We start from the raw sequence: 21,430 nt of genomic DNA on the forward strand, positions 1-21,430 counted from the left end.
AAGCCCGCAGGCAGTGTGCATGGACAGAGCAAGATGAAGAAGGTGTAGCAAGCCCCAGAGCCAGCCTGGCCAGGGTAGCTGTGCTGGGCTCAGCTTGGAGGAGCAGCACTTGGGCTCTGCCCAGTCCCTCGGGGCTGCTTCAGCCTGTGGCTTCACCAGGGTTAGGCCCAGGTTTGGCATCAATGTCTATTCAGCAGAAGCAATTTTTCTTTCCTGCCCTGTTCCTTCCCAGGTAGATGTGTTGATTAAAGATGTCTTTGCATTGTTTCTGGTAGCAAATAACTGCAGCAGCTTGAGTAACATCTCTCCAGAAGCTGCAGTACTGACTCCAGCTCTGTAGGTGGTGGCTGTTGTGGCTGCTTGTGCACGGGGTTGTGGGACGCTAGTAGAAGAGCTTGCAGGGCTTTGTGCTACTCTTTGTGTCTCTGCGTCTCTCAGTGCCATGAGGTATGGTTCTGTCTTGTTTCATGAATCCTGTATGCATCTCGTCCTGCAGTTTTCTTTTTTCCTTACTTCTGATCTTTCAACGTTGTATGGGTATTCTTTTAAAATGATATAAAAGAATAAGTAAGCTGGTTTACTATAGCTATATATATTCCCTTCCAGCACACCAATAATTTTGTCATCTGAAATCCTGTTGATTTCCTGCATCCAGATCTTCTCCACAAGCAAACTACTCTGCTGGACTCTCAGCCAACTGCCCATTGCAAATGAATGAGAGAGTTGGGAAACAGGGAATGGCAGGTTTACCTCAAACCAGGAAAGTGCTACTAGAGAGCAGAAATGCTGCTGTATTACCCTGTGCAATTCTTGTTTCCGAGAGGAGTGTTTTGAAGGGAACCTGGGGACTCTGCAGCCCAGCCATTTCCCAGGATGTTCATGCAATCAGCATGACCGATATCATCCCTGGTGCAAGGGATAAAACCCTTCATTCTGCTGTGATGCTGGCATGCTTCTGTGATGGCCTTTCTCCCTTGCTGGAGAAAGAAAAGCAGGAAAAAAATGACAGTGAAAGAAAGGGAGGAAATAAAGGTAAATGAATACATTTCTTCCTGAGAGGGGACTGACCCATGGGACATTCAGTGGGGTCTTTTGGATGAGAAGTCTCCTTCATGTCTCAGGGTCACTCACTGGCCCCTCAACCATGGCTGCTATTCTGGGCACAGTGCGGGGCATGGGGGACAGCAATCTGGTGTAGCCTCTGCTTTTCCCACCCTTCCCCACAGGCAGAAGTTTATTTTCCCAGTTTTCTTTGTGCCACTCCCATCAGCAGCATTTGTCCAGGCTGAAATTGCTCATACAAGAATTACGTCCCTTTTCTAAAATTGCCTCAACTACTGATTGCTTAAAAAGAAATCGAATGGCTGCCACGGATGGCTTTATAATGAGTGCTGCTCAGAGAGCAACTCAAGAGCTCTCCAGAGAAGTAGCAAATAAAAAGTCTCTTCTGTTTCTGGATACATAATCTGCTCTGAAGGAGTGCAGCAAGCTAGCAGGGATGGAGGGACTCATCCTCCACAGTATGGTGCTGAAGAATAGGCAGGCTGGCTGCACTGCCTGGGTTGTTCATTTTCCCTCCGTGCACTGGCTTTCTTTTTGATTTTAAAAGCTATGCTCAGAGTAAAGGTGGCAAGTTGGAGGCCAGTTGTATGCAGATTCTGTGGGGAGAGACCTGGACCAGAGTAAAATCTCTGAGCTGGGAAGAGTCTTGTGGAGTTGCAGCCTGCAGAGGAAGGGGGGAAATGCTTTGGGACAGGAATCAGGTCGCTCCTTCCTGCCTTCAGCTGCCAGAGGGATACTGGGGGTTGAGAGCTACTGAAAAGCAAAGAGTTTTCCTGGCAGAGGGATGTGAGCCTCCTGGCTACACCCCACTGCAATGAGGATTTGGCACCCAAACAAAGTGTTTCTGTGCTGAGGCACTCTCTCCCAGTGGTTCTGTTTGAGGGGAGAAAAATACAGAGATGGAGAAGAAAAACAGCCAGCAGAAATCCCTTAGAAAGAGCAGCTCCTGGTTAACACTGTGCTGCAAGCTTTAAAAATCAATGTTGACAATTGCAAGGTGCTGCACAAGGAGAAGAATAATTTGAATTGCAGACACAGAGCCCCCGATTATCTGCAGACACCTGAGCCATGCTACCAGCAGCTGGGAGAAAACCACTGCGCAAAGTGCAGAAGCAGAAATGTCATAGTGTGAGTCAAGGGGCAGGTGGCAGTCCTCAAAATGTTACCATGACACCATCAAATATCATGCCTGAAGCTTGGGGGTGCCTCAGGAGAGGTTTCTGCTCCCACTGTTTGGCAAACAACCTCGGAGTGAACAATCTGTACAACCTGCTGGTTTTGGGGACCAGAGCAGAGCAAATTGGTGCTCCTTGAAGGACACAAAGAAAACACTTCTGCAGGGACTCCTTCCTCTTCTCTCACTTCCCAGGAGCGGATGGTAACACCTGGTCCCCACATGGGACCCATACACAAAACTGCTTTGGGAAAACCACCTCCCAGGGAGTCCTACAGAGGCTGTTTAAGGCTATGCTTGTTTGTCCCTTGAGTGTAGCAGGTTGGGCAATGGGGCATTTCCCTCTGTTTCCAGATGCACAAAGGGCAAAAAGTCTTAGCAAAACCTATGCAGGCTCCTGCTGTATTTTTCCTCCCCTCCCCACCTATGCCTCTTAGGTGAAAACTTTTGGCTTGCCCTTATGTAATTCTCCACTTTCTCCATATTCTTCCAGACCGATCAGCCCACCCCTGGCACAGAGGAGCTGACTTATGCGGATGGCTCAATGGCAAGAGCAGGGCTGAAGCTCTGCAATGGCTCAGGTTCCTTCCTACAGTCCTCATGGGGATATCTGAACTACCAGGGCCATGGAGATCCCTTCCCTATGTCAGCCTTGTCACGTGGTGTAAACCATCTGTAAATGCTTGCTTACATTCAAGTACCTGTTAGTCACCAGGACAGTTCCTTTATGGCCTGTTATCCTCAATTTTCTCTCTTACCCAGACTTGTTCTTTGAAGCCTCTCTTTTCTCTGGAAAGTTCAGCTCTGTCTTCTAACACGTGCCCTGGGCTGGGGAGGAGACACCTCTGATCTCTGATGTCTCTGCTATGGATTTGGTAAGGTCTAAAGCTAGTGCCAGGCTGCAGAAAAAAAATTGATTGGGCAAACCTATTAGATTGGTTTCAGTGGGAGTGTGGGAACCGGAGGCTTCAAAGAGCCTATTTGGCAAGTGTGTCCACAGCAATGAATTTGATTGTATTCCTTCTCGCATCCATGCAGATAGGAATATCAATTTTCAGTAAGGGGGTGGAATTTGCAAATTAAATTTGTCACTTTGTATCCACCAGATTATAGGAAATGGAAGCAAAATGAATTTAAAAGTCAGGAATAAAATGGATGCTTGCAAACCCAGTGTTTATTAAACATTATTTTCTATTATCAGGAAACAGCATGCCAGTTTTAGTATCATCCAAATAGACTACGTAGCCTATATGGCTAAATAATGACAACTGCACCTCATTGCTCATCTCCCAACCATTTTTAATTTCAGCTGAGAAAAAGATGCCTGCTATTCAGGACTAGGCTTTCAGAGAACACTGATTTTTCAGCAGAACATTATGAAGTGCTGAAGACTGAGTGGGTGCCACCAGTCTAAGGCTGATGTTATTTATATCCTATGTGTCTGGTACAAGTGATAAATCTGCAAAGATAGCGAGGATCACATCCTGCAACCCATCCTGATAAGGGCATTCCTTACCATCAATTGAAAACTAATGTTTATTTCTCTTTAATTAAATAGTCCATTAGCCAAAGACTGTGTTAAAATATTTAAAAAGAGTAATGTAATCAATACACCAACCGTGCAATTACAAAAATATCTCTTATTCAATAAGTGTCAGGTTTCCCCTTCTTGCTGAATTATGAGTTCTTTAAAATGGATAGGGGGAACACTGTGGGCTGAGATTACCTGTAAAGCAAAAGATCTGTCATTTGTCTTGATTCTCTTGAAGGTATTTCATCAGCTGTTGTCTTGATTAACACACAGAATATTAATGGATTTGATTTTTATGTGATACACAACATTTCTCCTAAATTATCCCGCTACTTCTCAGATGTATTAAGTATATATATATATATGTTGGTTATAATCAAAACAAGTTATCTGTGGGAAGCAGGGCATTTTGTGCCCCCTAAGACTTGCTGTACATGTTGATTAATTACTTTTTTTGTTTGTTTGTTTTATTTCTGCTGGGTCAGTCGTGCTCTGGCTAGGAGCTGGTGGGAGCATGGGGAGGAGTTGTTGCAGAAAAATATTTCCTAACAGTGAGCTCTGGGTGGGATGGAGGATTTTGGGGGAAACACAGATGCTCCCTGCTCCCTTTCCACAGCGCTAACAGTGAGGATGGGCTCATGCTCCTGTGTGGCCACTGATTTCCACTCAGGCCACATCTCAGGAGCTCCAAATCATTCCACACATGTGCCAAAATGGGAAGGAAGGGAGGAGGAACATAGAAATAACCAGGATGAGGAATTCACACACTGCTTCCTCTTCAATCCTTTAGGGAGCCAGGCTAAAATCAAGTTTTAAAATACTTAAGAAATAAATGTGTTTTTTTCCAGTGAAATAAGTATTCTGCAGTTGCTCCACTCTCTTGCTGGTACCTGTAGGAACTAAACCAGAAGCACAAGTTACCTGATTTAGCATCCGCAAGTTCTCAGCAGATACTTTCTCTCATCCTGTTATTGCCTTGCATGGTGTCTGTTCTACTGAGGTAATCAAGGTGAATAATATTTCTAGTGGCATGATAAAAAAAAAAAAAAAAAAAAAAAAAAGTCTTTATGAAGATATTCTTTCAGTTGGATTAGTTTACATGTGCTTTTAATGCCAAGAACCTCAGATTGCTTTAAAATAATAAAAATGAAATGTCAAGCAAATAAAAGTTAATTAAATGCACAATGAAGGAGGCTTAATTTTAGTCCTAAAAGGAGCCAAGGATTTTTCAGAACAAATCTACAAAGGCAGCAAAATCCTTGATTGCAAGGTGTAAAACATGGCTAAAAAATGAGCACCATGCCTGAAAGTGCATCCGTAGCCCAGACAGGAGCAGATGTGTTGGAGATTATTTATCAGGAGTTGGGGGAAATAAGAAGGCGGTGAACTAACACAAAGACTCCATGAATTGTCGTATATGATTAATATATTTGAAAGTCTTTGTATGAAAAGAGTTCTGAGCTATTCCAAGCCCAATGCAATACGAAATTTAAGGGTCAGCTCCTTCTCTTGTTGAAATAGATGGAGGCTTGTGTTTTGCAGGTAGATGGACCAAGCTCCAGGTTTTTCTCAGCACAGTTGTTCCAGCATTTTGGAAATGTTGAGGCAATGAGGAAAGCCAGAAGACCAAGTGAGAAAAGGCAGCAAGTATGCACCTCACTCACAGAGAACATAGCATGGACAGATTCATACAGGAGTCTGGTGCTACAAGCTTTTGGCACAGAATTGGGGTTTTCACAGGAATGCCTGTTTCCACTACTGAGACTCTTAAAAGGATAACAAAAGGGTTAAGGAAAAAGGACAAAAACCCATAGAGCAAGGATGGCCAAACCAAGAGGAAGTGAAGTCAAAGCAAAATTACAGCAGGCTGCAGCAGTGAGTGGGTCTGCTTAAACATCTGCAGCCAGTGGTCTTTTACTTGAGGCTTACAGCTTCATAGCCAACATAAAGATGTAGGGACTTGATCAGAAACACCCCTAAACCATTCACAGTCAGGTCTGTATCTTCAGATGTGACAATAGCATAAATGCCAGGAAGAGGAGGGAGAAGAGGGGTTTGTTTCCGATCTTATTTATGTTAAAGGGCTTGATTATATGTTTTCTGATTAATTTTATAAAGTTGTAAGTTAGCAACAGAAGATATTAGACCCACTGTATTTAATCTTGGAGTCTATAGGGCTTTCCTTACCCTTGACCCATCGTTGTTGTGCATTAGGATTATGTGTGCTGTGAGTGTGCTGAATTTCCCAATGAATGGGATAACATCATTTCAGATCCGAAGGATCTGAAATGACCCGAATGTCAGAGCTTCCTGGCTGATGGGCCTTTGTCACGTTCTTTTCTTTATTCTTTCTCTATCCTGGCTGCTTTTTCTTAGCATCATCTGACAACCATTTATTTGATATTTCTGTAAACTCTACACGTTTAATCTTTAACAATACAACAGCTTTGTTAATCAGTGTAACAGATTAAATTAAATGCTCCTTCTCTGAGCTGACCTAGTTTGGAGGTTAAAATTATGCAGCCTAGATGGAAAAAGAAAAACAAAAAAAAAAGAGAGAGAGAGAGATCTGAAAAAAGTCTCTCTCATCCTATTTGTATTATTTTGCAATATGAAAGGAAGAGAAAATCAGCATCATCAGGAAAGTAGACTTCATCTTGACAGAAAAGTGTTTTTTTTTTTTTTTTTTTTTTTTTTTTTTTAATTACAGGCCCAGAATAGCAGCGTGGAATACCCCTAAGGAAAATCAATCGTGGGTGTACTGCATTTGCAGGCGTTGTGGCCTCTGGAAGCACTGATTTTCAGTCCGTGACTGAAGTGGAGCAAGGACTAGAATCAGAGCCGGGCTGGGAAATGGGTTATCTAAATTATAGGCTTATGCTGCTGGGTTGCTGCTACAGCCCCCTAACCTGCATGCAACCTGTCAACATTGGACTGCATAGATCTGCTGACAGATCTGCTGGGGGGGAGGTTGAGGCAGGCAAAGGAAGGCATAATAATGCAATCACAGTATTATTTTTTTCAGTTTATCAGTATTAACAAAAGAAGTAAGTCTAGTTACTCTGTAAATCTTGTAATGCAGTGCAAAGAAAACCAGCTGAAATGTTGTTAGGTGCACTGTGTATTTAATGCATGAGAACAAGAGAGTAAAGGCCCTTTGCTAGGTAGTGGCAGACAGCTAGTGAATGCAGTGATACATCAAACCTTGTTTTGGTAGAAGAGCTGTGGCATTACCTGTACATCTTTATATGATTGCTTGGAGGAAAAAAAAAAGGGAGGGGGGAGCACTTTACTGGGTTTTCTTCTGGGCTTTCTTACCAGTGATCAATGGTGTGGGCTCTGGGCAAGCTGTTCACCAGGAACGTGCAGTAAGACAGATGCAGTGCTGCAGAAAGCTTCTGTGCCTGCTCTGCTCTCCTTGCCCTGACAGTTCTTTCTGCATCCCCTGACCGATCTGAGCTCCATGTCACAGCAGGACGGCATGCAGGGACCTGCACAGAGGTGCCAGTCAGCCTGGGGCAAGCAGGGGGTGGCACTGATTTATTAAATACCTTTCCTAATTGTATGCCACTAGAGGAGTTTTAACCAATCATGGGAAAGGGCATTTGTTTGGCTGTTAAAGTCATAAAAATTAAGTGGCATTTGAATTACAGCTTTGCTCCTTTCATTTTTACAGAGGCCTATGAACACGTTTGCTTTTAGTTTCCTCATTCGTATGTGTCTACCCCATGGTTTGTCTTGCAGGACTGGCAAACAGAGACTCTTGATGCTGTTTCTGGTCCCAGTATCTCCAGTAATTATACAAAGCATTAGCTGCTGCTTGCTCCTTTGAGATTTATCAGTGCAATTTGCATATGGTTAATATTTGTGCCTCACTGATGTAAAACTTGATTATTATTAGCCTTTATTAACTTTTTTTGTGTGTGTGTCTGAAGGTCATTTCATTGCTTTATGGAGGTGCTTAAAATTTGCAGAACTCAATGTAGGTGCTTTGATTGCATGCATAAAACCCGTAGGAGATACCGTAATAAAGCTTATTGAGCAGCTAGTAAATGTCCTCTGGTTTGGAAAGAACTGGATGTGCTTCATGTTTCATAATGAGTGATTCATTGGCTTTGAGGAACAATTTTCCATTAATCAGGGTGCATCTCAGCGCAACCTGTCCCCTGTGTCTGTGTGGGTTAGTAAGGGAGCAAGTGTCATTTCCTTGTGAGCCTGGGTTTGCTGGCAGCCAGGCTAGCAGCCTTTCACCACTGCCTTTTGCCAGTGATGATCTCTTCTGTTATATACCGTGTAATTTTTCAAATTCTCTCTTCTAACAAGCAAGCAAACATAAAAAGCTATGAATATTTGATACTGAAGAGAAAACATTTTTGTTTTATTTGCTGGCTGGATATTTTTGTTTTAAAAGGGAAGAAAAAGATCTTTTGTTCTTTTTGGAGTGACATTACAATTCAGAAAAACAAGAAGCAACATAGGGGAAATTTCTTCTGCCAAATGCAGTAAGTCCATCCAAATAGGCCTTCATGTTTGGCCATGCAACTCCAGTGATCTCTTATGATTGCGGAGGGTGTTAGAAGAGGAAGAATTGAACTGTACTAGGTTAAATGAGCTTTCAATCCTCCACTGGTACTGAAAATATCCTGATACTGAGCTTGAACATTTCCTGAATCATCCATAATTTATTTTCCAGATATAAAGGTTCCTAGTGACTTATTTCCAGTTTGCATGTTCTGAACTAGTGTCAGGAATTAATGTTGTGCAATTAATTTATCAATCACATTTTGCAAATGGAGATTGTCTGATTTGAATTACAGAGAGAAAAATTAGGCAGATTAATGTCTTTTCTCAACTGAAGCAAAAGCAGTGATCAGAGCTGGCTGAATGAGCCACAAAATGAATTGCCATCATTTCTGCAGGCACAAGTGGTTCCTGTTGTGTTTAGGGTCATGTTATTCAATGTCCACAAAGCAGTCAGGCATGTTGGCAAATCTGGGACATTTCAGAATGCCAGCCCATGTGGTAATTCATGTCAGACTGCCAACATCAATTTTTTATCGGCCTCTATCCTTTCAGAGAGGGAATGGCTTGGTATTTTCATCCCTCTCCCTCTTGGTATCCAGCCATTATGGGAAAAACTGATGATGGAGCCAAGGGTTTTAATTCACAGATCCTGCTTGAACAGGCATGCAGCAGAGAAGCCCCTAGGCCAGGGACCTGAGCACCCCTGAGCTCTTGGGGGTGCACCCCTCATGGGCTCTGGCCCTTTTAGCAAGACGGGAGCTGACATGCTCTACATCCATGGTGCTGAACCCAAAATGGTGGGCACCAGCTTGAAGAGGTTTGCTCTGCAAATAGAGCCAGGTACAGTCCTAAGCATGGAGATCACTGGAGGTAGCAGAGATGCCACACGCAGGGCAGAGCATGGCATGTGAACAGCCTCACACGGGATAGGAACAGGAAGCTGGAAACAAAGCAGGGGTTTTGTGCTGCTGAATATTTAGGAAATGCAATCTCAGGTTCTTGGTGTGCTCTGAAGATTCATTCAAATAGGCCCATGGGATGCATGCTGCCAGCTAGCTGTTAGCTCTCTGGGGCACCTGGGGTGGGACCCTAAATCACTGGAGAGACCTCAAAGTCCTGGCATTGGTTCACCTGGGGCTCTGAACAGGTAATGCCATCCTGAATACAATGGGGGAAGCTATATCCACCTTAGAGAGCAAAAGCTGAACTGGGCAGAGTCCACAGCTTTCCTGTCATGAGCGGTAGCATTCAACAGCTGCCCCAAAATTTTATTACCTGTTGGGAACAATGCAGAGGGGAAATATCTGAGCTGTTAACATTTGGCTGTTTTCTCCTTTTTATTCCTTCCTGAATGGACTCACCACAGTCAGGGTTTCCAAAAGCAAAAGCCTGACTGGAGCCAAGCAGATGGTTGCAAAGCAGCTCCCCCCCCCACCCCACTGCCTGCTAACTGGCCACTGCTGCCTGGCTCCTGAGGAGACGCTGCCAGCAGAGCTGCTCCTGATGCTGAGTTCTCTGGTGCACTTTTGTGCGACCTAGTTACCCACTGAGAGCACAGATCTGCAGAGCTAATCTCTGTTCTTAATTTGCCATTAAGGTTTATTTTCAGCAAATTATTCATAAACTCCATAGCACAGCTGTTCCACATTAATCTCTTCCTTCTTGCAAATTTTTCTTCAACAAGAGGCAGTTTCTCTCTATTTTTGTTGTTATTGTTGCAGAGCCAAGTACAACAGACAGGTGGGTAACTTGAGCAATTGGAATGGGGAGGGAGTTTTGAAAGTGGTTTATGCCCAACAAGAATTTGCAGGGGAGTTGAGGAAGGGAAACCTACCACCTGAGACCTCTTCCTTGTGCCAGGGCATGTCAGGGCATTTGCTGGAGCTCAGATGTGCCAGCCTGCTCTGAGGTCTGGGGAGAGAGGGCTCAGACCGAATCAGCCTGCCAGGTTCTTCACTAACAGCTGTAAGGGCCATGCACAGCCTGTCCCATTTCCTTCTCCAATGACAAGAGGAGAATACGCTGAAAGTTTCCTTAAAACCAGATTAGTACTCTGTTGGGCAGTGCATTCTTGATTTGCAGGGTAATGGTGTAAAATTAAGAATTTAGTTTTAACTTTTAAAATTAAGTCTACATGCAGCTACAACCTCATATACTTGAAGGTAGCACAGAAGCTTTCTTCAGTGGAGCTGAGTGGCCCCAATCCATTTGAATGGGGCAAATCCCTTGTTAGTAGGAGATATTTTGTAAGCATGTCCTGGTCCTATCTTTTGCAAAGCTCTGACAAAGACACAAGAAGACAATGCTTTAATACCAGTGTCAGATTTGCTATTACCTGGCCAACATTTCTCAAAAAAACAGAACTCAGTATTGTAAGCCTTACCTATCCACAGAGGGTATTTGGCAGCCCTCAGCCCCAGCGCACATACTTCTTTGCAGTGACCACAAGGCTCAGTTTTGTGGCTTACTGTAGGTCTTCACAGCATCACCAGCAGAAGGTTCATTATTTCTAGCAGTGACTGATTCCGGAGCACTTTAAAGCTGAAATTCTCACTGATGTTGATGGAAAGGGTTGCATATCAATTGAAGGCAGGGTACAGCCTCTGGGTTAGGAAGGTTTTTGAATCTTCCCAATGAATTCCTAGTGAGCAGTTTTCTAGCTTTTGTGCATATTCTTTTCTGAGAGTACTGTGACGTTGCAATAGCTCATCAGTATTGTATTCTTGCAAACACATTATACTGGTCCCTTAAACATTAAATAGGTGACTTGAATTAACCATTAACACAAGACAAAATTATGCCTTTGAAGAAACATAAAGCCTAATTTCTAATGCATGGTCACTATATCTAAGTACTTCTGAGCCTGTGGTTTGCAATTGCTATCCCCTTCCTCAGCCCAGTTACTCAGAAACATGTCTGAACTACAGTGATCTTTTTCAAAAAGTAATTTATTTTCCTGGCCAGTTCTATTTTTCCTTGTTAACAGGCTCTGAAATAGTCCAAAGCAGAAGGAGAATGGGCATTCAGTCAAAGCAAGGACTGCGGGAAATGTCAAATGTGTAAGCTGGTAAATGTTGCATACCTCAAGGTGGGGAGTTTAACACCAATGAGAACTGGAAAATACATACAGCCTCATTTTTCTTACAAATTTAAGACTGAACTCTTCTGACCCACACATCCTGCGTGCCATACCAATAGATGTAGCACTGTATTGGCAGTACTGAAGCTGCAGGGAGAATATATGTCTTATTTGAAAATGTATCTTGGTAAAAAATTAGTTTATCCAATACATTTTTTTTTTTTTTAATCAATTAGTCTTGAGCATTCAATTTACATTTACCACATTTAGAAACCTGAGATCCATTGCGTGTTTCAAATGCCTATTTTCCTGTTCATTAAACCCCATTGGAGTCTAAGATGGAGAGCCTGTAAGACATTCAACCAGAAATGTGTTGCAGTGTTATTTGGAGACAGCGGGGGATGGGGCCTGGTAGCCATGAAGAGTCAATAACATTAAATTAGGACCAGAGTGGGAAAACACATCTGAGCAAATTTCAGGTCTGTAAGTTCAGTCTCCTCACAGGACTGAAACCCTTGAAAGGTCCTTGGCTAGGAAAATGGTGGTATTTTTTGATTTCTCTTGCCTCATTTGGCTGGGAAAACTCTGCACAGTAAAGGCTACCATTTTACTTGTTTATTTATTTCCTCAGTGGCTCCAAAGGCAGAGATGTAAAAACAAAAGAAAAGCAAGAGAAGCAGATAGAGGCATATTGAAATAAGTTGGTGTCTTTGTAAATGGAGGAAAGATTAAGTTAGGAGGATGTCATGTAAAAGAAGAGTGAACAATGAGACTAGAGCAGGAAAATGTCAGTGCAAGAAGCACAGTGCAGCTTTGGTTTCACCCAGGTTTCTGGGAATTTTTCGTTGGACTTCTGTGGAGTTAACATTTCTGCTTGGAAATTTACTCTTTTAGCTTGTAGTGTCATGTTTTGAATCATAAGCAAGATGTTTTTTCTCACCTAAGCATAACTTGCAGAAACTAGTACCACTCCTCTCCTAAGTGGAGGTAATAAAATAATCTTTAATACTTTTCTACCTACCCCTTCACTTCAAAGGTTTGATCTTTGTATCTGAACAACCAACTGAATATTGCATTCATGTGCTCTAACAGTACCGCCTATATAGGCCTGTATGAAGATCTATAGGAGGGGAAAACTCACTTGTTTACTACCATCTGGCTCTGTGTTTGATACAGAGTTGGGAAGCATGATTGGTAAGCATAAACTGGGATAAAAGTGCTTCAAATATTTTTTTTATCTTAGATCAGTTCCAAATTATCAGTGCCTATGAGAACAACAACAACAACAACAACAAAACAAAGTAAAACAAAAACAGATGTCAATTTTGTTAAAGTTAATGAAAAACTATGTTGCAGGTACAGTTTTAAGTCATATGTCTCTACACGTGTTAGCTAAATAAAGTGAATTCTTTAATTACAGGCAGTAAGAGAAGCTCAAAACAGACCAAAAGTTCAGTTTGAGCCATTGCAAATGAAATTTCCAGAATTTCAAAAATTGTGTATTCTTCATGCAACTTCAATTACGCAAAACCCATTATTTTTTTATTCATCTTGTTATTCTGAATCAAAGGGTTCATAGATCTGGAATGTTGTAAACAAGGAGAGACCCACCAGAGAAAACAAGATCTGTCCAGAGTACTTGTGGAAATGTGGATTTCTCTGACATTCAGGAGAATTGGTTTCTGAAAAAGAAGTTAATCTATAGTTTGCACTGGTATTGCAGAGCTTTTACTGGCTTGTAATTTCTACCTGGTAAACAGTGCAGGGTCTCTGGAGGGGTGGCCTATGCTGAAATCAGTGGGCTTTGGGGTGAAGGGAAAATGTACATCTGGGAGCTGGAGGTCTTGAACAGATTTTTTCTGGGTGGTCTCAGCTGAACAACCCCAAAAGGGTCAGATTTCATGCTACATCCAATACTGAAGCTTCTGTTAGGGCTGCTCTTTGGTCTCCTATATGTCATTCACAGTTACCAAAAAATGGGTCCCTGGCCATGTTGCCACATACTTAAGCAGGGTTACTAAGATTAACAATACATGGCAAATTAATTTTTCCAGCTGAAACTGCAAGCTTCTGTACAGCACAGGTATTATGAGCAGAAACCCCTCTATACTTTCAGAAAACCTCCTGAAACTGCAGCCCTGATATTGCACCCAGCTGCCACAAAGACAAACTGGGAAGAGGTGCTGTTCCTGGTTAATCTAAAGATGTTGCAAGCACCTTATGCAGTATTATGTTGGGGGATTTGCAGAGGAACATTTTCTTTGTAAAATATACATTTTCTAAAAGACAGTATTTTTCACCTGAATTGCAAATAGCCTTGGGCAGGCAATTGCACAGGGTCTGGGAGAACTGCTTAATCACCCTGCTGCATTTGACTTACACCAAGAGTTTGAGTGGAAGGTCAAACATCCAAACTGCTGCTCTTTGGAGACTGTGGTTTTCGTGAAAACATCTCCTGAAAGTACTTTTGTTTGATCTTGATGAGGAATGGAAAATCTCTGAGATCTTAGAAGACCTTCAGCCTAAAATTGTACCCACTGGGGGTATAGGAGCTTCCCTATAGGAGCTCACCAAATGGCAAAGCAAGACCTTTCCCTTCCTTCATGCAAATAAAGTCTTTCCTGTCCTTTTCTGTAAATCAGAACAGAGTTGAATTTCTTCACGTAAAATGGAAGTAATTTTCTTTTGACACAAGTTTATCCTGATGTAAGGGCTAATTGATAGCTTGCAGGGCACTTGTGTTTTCCAGGCTGTTGGTTTTGCTCTAAGCACACATTTACTCAGTGATGAGAATATTTTGACAACTCTGCCTATCTGTGCTCAGGAACTGCAGTTTGGTGCGAATTTTCTGGGTGTGTTGACCCAGTTTTAAAGCCTAAAATGAGCATGCTCTAGATTAATACTGTAGTTGGCAAAATAAAACAAAGAAACAGGGTAAATAAGCACAAGTACAGTACATTCTGCACAAGAACTTTCAGGAGAAGTTTTGCTTAGCTGGCAGTAGAGTGTTTTTTCCTTACACGTTCTCCATGAGGCAATTGTTAAAAAAATTATTTGATTCAGCTTGCAGAAACATGTCATTCTGACCCACTTGCATGTCCCCATGACCACCTCTTTCCAGCAAATCCCTGCCTAGCTCTAAACACACAAAAATGAACATGTCAAATCAAACAGAATTAGTTTTGAAGAGAAGGCACATGTTGCTGTATTATTTCTTTGCCTTTCTGGATCTAATAAATGTCTCATTTAGAATTCCCTCTCATTCATATTTGTGGTGTTTATTTCCACATGCTTCTCAAAGTTTATTTTTAGGCAACTCAAGGATCGTTCTTTAGGATAAAGAAATCCTTTGTGCTTTTATGTGTTGTGTGAGCAGAGCTGGGAAGGCTGTGGTTGTTTTCTTTAGCTGATATAACAAATTAGCTTCTTCCAAAATATTATGCTTTGGGAACTGTGATCGCAGGAAACACGAGAGAATATTAGAATACATTACCAGAGCTCTGTGCAATACATACATGCATGTTTATTGTCTACAGAGTAAGGGTTTAAGTAGAAACATTCCAACTGTTTTTACTGCAAACTCTGCTAGCAATGTCTTTGTGCTGTCCACAGATTCACAATAAATAAATAAATAAATGCATTTCATCTGCAAGAGTTGATTTTGGTGCATAATTTGAATGTGGTAAAGTATTTATATGGATTATATGCAAAAATAGAAAAGTTCTGTGCTGCTCTCTTATATTTTTGTGATATAAAATCTGTCTATAAGTGCATTTGCTTAATAGAGAATTATTATCTCTTTGCTTCACCATTTCTCTCTTAGGTAAAATTAGCTGGGTTGTTAAGCCTTGAAAATGTATCTGAAAGGATAAGCATGGTAAGCCCATCTGTGTGCCTTGTGATCCCGTAGATGAGGGTTCTTGTCTTCCTTGTCCTTTGTTCTTCATTGCCTTTTGTCTCTTCTTACTGAGAAGCACACAAGCCCTTCTATTGCTGTTAAATGTGAATTCACCTTGCTCACTTTTTATTCTAGTAGCTGGTGGAAAGATCATATGTATATCTACTCACAGTTCCTCCCCAGAGGCTCTTTGTTTGGGCAGAATGAGGAATAATAAAAACAAGCAGAGCTACCACAAACTGGATAGTTCTGTTGTATGATGGCAACCTATTACTGGTCGAAGCAGGTAATTATGATGCTGAACACAGCTCAGAAAGTTAACGTGTTGGCATCAGGTTTAATTTTAAAATAAAACCTCATCCACAGTACGTTATGTATGCAGAAGAAATCTGCTATTTGCATTTGCTCAAGCCAAAATATCAAATTTGGATCAGACTTCTCTTGCATTGAGATAATGAGTGTGGGATTTCACATCTGGCCTTTCAGACTGGGCTCCATTTTGTTAAGGCACCAGTCACCAGCAGCAATTTCACTTTTTGAATAAAACCATCAGAAATTGCTTACCAGAGTTTTGCAGCATGGATAATAGCTTCTTATGACTTCTAACTTTGGCTTGATGGGTTTCCTGTTCATGCTGTTAGCTTTCATAATGGAGGGAGAGTCTAAAATGACAAAAACAGCAAGGAAAAAAAAATCATGTTGGCAACTGCAAGCTGTGTAAGCATTCAGACCGCCCCAAATGTGGGTGTCTGCAGAGTTAAGGCAGAGAACGGCAATGCTCATAAGCAGATTACTGAGTCATGAGCATGTTTTGAATGTGATTACAAGCAGAGAGACAGAATTAGTCTTTGATTTCCATAAAAAATTAATGAGAGAGACAGACAGGGACAGAGAAATTGAAGAGTTCACTTGGTTAGTTTTCTAGCCAGGAGCTATTGTTAATGTTCCTCTTATTTAGCGAAGAAAGATACTAAATCTATATTGGTTATGTTGGCCAAGAAAAACTATTAGTGTGCTAGAGGTTTACCTGCAGGCAAACTGTCAGCAAATTGAAAAAGCAACAACATGGCATTTTGGGACATTTTGATGCATCTTCCACAAGTGCAGTCAATTAAGAGCTCCTCTGGAAATTATGTTTATCTGATGTGCTCCTGTGAAGCTTTGCCTTTGTATGAGGACTGGGGGACTGGTTCTTTCTCTTAAAAACAGAGTCAAGTTGTGTTTTATAAGGATATTGCTTAAGTTATGCCCTGTTACAAATGGGCTGAGACCATCACTACAGATGCATCAAGTGCAACACCTCTAGGCTATCATTTTATTTCTTTTAATCGTAGCTGCAGGGCAGCTTATAATTGATATAATACAATCCTAGTAGTGGGACTCTGAGAGAGGATAGTGTGGTTCATGCCCCTTTCCATGGATTCTGTTTTGAATCTACCTATTTACTGATTTTAACCATTATTTAACTACACCTTGCATGAACCATGATCCCTAAACTCTAGCTCAAGGCAGCCAAAACGCCACCATTTAGCAGAAATGTCTACTGTTCCAGATCATTTGTGAGGAGCAAAGAGTTCAAATGCTGTTTTACACAAAATGGAACTAGCTTTAATTTGCACTAAATATCAATGAACATTTTTGCAGAGATTTCTGATCAAGACCTAATGTCCTGCACTTACACTGTTGACAGACGTTTAAATGAGGAAATGATGAGTTCAGTCCCCACTTAAGCATAATTCCCAATGGAACAGTGGAAACAGTGCTTTAAAATGAGCAATTACCTTCACTACAGAAGAACTTGTTCCTATAGAAAATGGCTTTGAAAATTGTGTTTTTGAATTGTTTTCAACGTGTTTTTTTTTTTTTCTTTTTTCTTTTTAAATCTTGCAAAATGTTGACTGTTGGTGGAAGACATTAAAACTGTTATAAATGGATCTTATGGTAGAAATGGGCAAGTCTGGCTGGAAGTTTTCCACACATATATTTCCTGTATAATAACATGAATATCGATTCAACTCCAGGAATAAATTATTTAGTACAAGGATATTCATGTAGTCTAGTGGATTGCATGAACGTAATACAGGAAAACTCTTGTCCACTGTATGTGTGGGGGAACAGTTCAATGTAGTTAAAAAAAGTACTATTCCTTTAGATACATTACAGAATTATTGGCAGTTAAGTCACATATTTAGTTTTGCTTTTATATTCTCTGTTATGATAGTGTTTGCATCAGCATCTTTGTGCTACAGGAGTTCCATAAATAATTCATGCCTTCATTTAAATAACTGTGGATTTATTTCCAATTGGCATAGAGAAGTCCTTTATTTTCTGTATCATTGTGCACAGTTGTCATACTAGCCTCTTATTTCAAAATGTTTGTGATTCACTCGGAACACATCAGTAAATCAAATTACAGCAAACTTAGCCTGAAATTTAATTAGATGATCAACAGTCATAGTTCTCTACTTTCCAAATACAAGGTATCTCATTGCAGACAGTTTACAAGGCCTTGTCTCTGTACCTGAATCCATTATTCTTGAAACAACATAGCAAAACATTAAAAAGTCCTATTGATTGACCCCTGCTGAATAACAGTGGACCTTGAGAATTCTGGATTAGTTCTGGATGTGTAACTCATCTTAGCAAAGCTGCGTTGAACATAACTGTCCTTATGGCTCTCCCTGATCTTCAGTCTTTCCCCTTGTAGTGTTGGCCAGCCTCTGGCCATAGGGTCCATCACGATGGGTGGTTGTGGGGTATACATTTTATTCTGGTTCTCTTTGAAAACTAATACCATATAGACTTCAAGTCTACATTGTCCCCTTGCTCATAGGAGAATGTGCCAAAGCACCCAGAGAGGCCTGGGGGTAGGGGCAGGCTACCTCCACCCCAATCTTGACCTCCTTGGGGTTGAAGGGAAAGGGGGAAAAGACACTTGAAGGAAGGAACAATGACATCCCTCTGTTTTTCCCTGCAAAATGGATCTGTTGTCCCTGGACGTGCAGCCATACCTCTATCCTCCATGGACTTCTCACGTCTTACCATCAGAGCATTCAGGTACACAGATTAAAGCACCACTTCTCAATTTGCAAAATACTTGGTAAAAGAATGTCTTTTAGTAGACCTTGAGAAAATTTGGAACTAATTTAGCAGAACTTGAAGCATTCTGTAAAGAACCACATGATCAAATAATCTCCAAGGTCAGCAAGCATGGCCCTGGGAGACAAAGAATTCACTTAGTTATGTGAAGAGAAATGAAATGGGTAAATTAAAGCAATCAAATGTGGGAGGCAGCCACTACCACAAGCAGCACTTTACAGCTGGAACATGGACTCCTTATATTCATGTTATTTATTGCTGAACTGGAAAAATATATGTGTACGTGGGTTAGAAGTTTGCATTTGATAAAAAATTCAAAGACATGCAGAGTAAATTAGAACAGAACAGAAGCATAGACAGGAAAAGAGTTAAGCAGCTCAGCTAGAGAAATATGAAGAAATGCAAATATCCGGGGGGGGATTGGGGGAGGGGGAAGGGGAAAAAAAAAAAAAAAAAAAAAGAGAGAACATGTGCCTTGAGTTCATATTTCAAAGCTCCAAAAGAGCTCAAGAGAAAGTAGAAACCCTGATGACCAAACTGTGAGTAGCAAATGATCTTTCAGTATATTTAGTTTTACTATTTTCCAGGGAAAAATAACACAGTGGCTAGGATTCTCCCCAACTTTCTCTTCAAATTTTGTGTTTATGGGTGAGTTGCAATTTTCTCTATAGGTCATTTCAAATTTTTTCTTTAAGGTCCTTTGTAAGCATTAGACTGTAAACCTTAGCTCCATCAGCTGGAGTAACCACCAGGTCTCACCAGGCCCTTAGACCTCTTCATTTTTCCTATATCTGTTACTTTAACAAGTCCGTTCTGTGTGGAGGAGCACATGTAAAACAACAACAAATACTGAACACTCACTATTTAAATGTGACTATTGGCTGCACACAACAATATTTAAATTCTGTTTTCTGGATGGAATTCAGAGTGTGGTTCAGATGTTTTTGCCTTCCTCAAAGGTGTGGAGGTTTCAGAGACTGCAGAATCACCCTCTTGCTATCTGCAGCTCACAGAGCTGATGTGAAGTTCTGGGAACCCCATTCTGGTGGTGCAAGCCAAGCTGCTCTTCTCAGGAGAGATACAGGTGCTGCATCAAGCTAACATAGCCCTGGCATTGATACACTTCCAGGTAAACATTATGTTGAGCTAATAAGGAAAATAGTATTTGGAAATGTTATTTAAATCCTACCTTCAGTCTATGTCGTTATTTGTAAGTAATTTTTTTCCTTGGGTAGGAATTGTATAACACTACCAAACTTTAGAAATGTTTGGTTTTTATCAGTAGGAATCTGAAAACCTGCCAAGAGCAGGATGAGGGAGGGAAGCCATTGCTCTAAATGGGCTTCAAGATCATTCCTCCAACTGTTTTGGACCCTGAGCTGCAAAGAAAGCAGTTATAGAAACGTGGAGGTGGTGGCTCTCAGTGGATGCTTCTGAATTGTAGATTTATTGATGTATTGATTAATTGTTCACAGTCTGTCTGCTCCTCCTCTGCTAGAGGTATTATAACTTTACTTTCTCTGTTAAAATCCTTAAGCTGAAATATGTCAAATGGTCTAAGCCACAGATATATATGCTATAAGCACATCATATATAGAAAAGAATACCAGTGTCCCTTGTTTGTCTAACAAAGGCTAAGTTTAATCTTCAGGATACAGTGCAAAGAACATCTGTTTATTTAGATTTCTAGCCTGGGGGCTGAGAAGCTCAGTTTGTATTTAGGACCTCTAGCTGACATTTGCTAACTTAGTTTGCATACATTTTAATGTGTTCTTTTGTACCCAGAGGCAGTTGTTTAGAGTATAATGTGATAGGATATAAATATATATATATATGGCCAAATCATTATTTCTCCAAGTTATCCCTGCTGGAATATGAGGGAGAAAATTAGTTTTGGAGATCCTAAAATCCCCAGATGTTACCAAGGCCCCAGGGATGTGGAGTTGGACACACTTGAATTCAGCAGCACATGGAGACAAAGAAAGTAGAAACAGTAAACCTGGCTGGTTTTAGCCTTTCATTGCATTCGAGAGCAGATGTTGTTGGGGAGCAATAGAGGATGCAAGGGCTGCTTTCTGTGTCAGTGGCCAGGCTCACAGCTCATCTCTTGCTAGCTGATGCTGTGTAGTTTGGGGGCTGATTGACGAGGAGCAAATAGTTTATGACAGCTCAGAGCAGAATCTTGCAGTATTGTTTTATGTAACATTGGGTTATGATGGTCACTTACTGTTTAATTAAAATCTCTATACCACACGATGATGAAGGGAGGATAGGCTATGGAGAAGGACCCCCAGGAACAGTGGTAGGTTACAAAAACATGTGCACTTCCTACTTTACAAATGATTCAGGAGAGAGTCTGTGAACCTGGGCACGAAGGAGATCGAAGCACTGTAAATAGGGCACTCTCCCGTCTGTGTGGCTAGGTGACCAGACCTGTACACTATGTCCATGCCAAATGTAACTGCAATAGCTTCAAGCCATACACTGATTACAATGCTTTGGACAGAGGACATTGCTACCATGTGTACACAGGCTGCTCCTTGCTAGGGGACACCTGGCCCCACAAGTTGACAGAGTCCCAGGTCACTCCATGAGATTCCTTTGTCCCATCCTTGCTGTGTGTGGTTCCTTATCTACCAATGCAATACTGAATGAAGCCTGCAAAGAAATGCATATTTGCAAGAAAAGCTTATTTCCAGTAGAAATTATTCTAAAAATTCTTGGGAACATTTTTACAGTTGTTATGATTGTAAAGAGCTTCACTTAATGACATCTAAATATGGGGGTAAACTTCAGCTGATGGTATCTCATTAAAGCCAACAGAATAAAAATTCAAATGTGAATCTTCCTCTAAGTGTTTATTTAGCAGCAGGAGCCTATTATCTTCTGTGACAATGTTATCTGCCAGTGCCTGTGTATCTGTACCAAATTGAAGATGGATACATTTAAGCAGAGAGGATTCTGAGTGTTTTTGATGTTCAAGATAACCAACAACCTGTTTAAAGAACCAGTGTAGTTTCCTTAATGAAGTTAAATATTCAAACATGCTTCTTTACTGTTAGG

General features: G+C 41.2%; 1 long non-coding RNA gene across 1 annotated transcript in view; it reads right to left on the reverse strand.

Moving 5' to 3' along the window:
- LOC118166552 overlaps positions 1–21,430 on the reverse strand; it is a 90,721-nt gene that overhangs the window by 7,639 nt on the left and 61,652 nt on the right. Inside the window, exon 3 of the long non-coding RNA XR_004750571.1 lies at positions 15,833–15,930. This is a non-coding gene — a long non-coding RNA (uncharacterized LOC118166552). The remainder of the gene's footprint in view (positions 1–15,832; positions 15,931–21,430) is intronic.

This window comes from Oxyura jamaicensis, chromosome 4 (genome assembly GCF_011077185.1).
Source record: "Oxyura jamaicensis isolate SHBP4307 breed ruddy duck chromosome 4, BPBGC_Ojam_1.0, whole genome shotgun sequence".
Lineage (NCBI taxonomy): Eukaryota > Metazoa > Chordata > Aves > Anseriformes > Anatidae > Oxyura > Oxyura jamaicensis.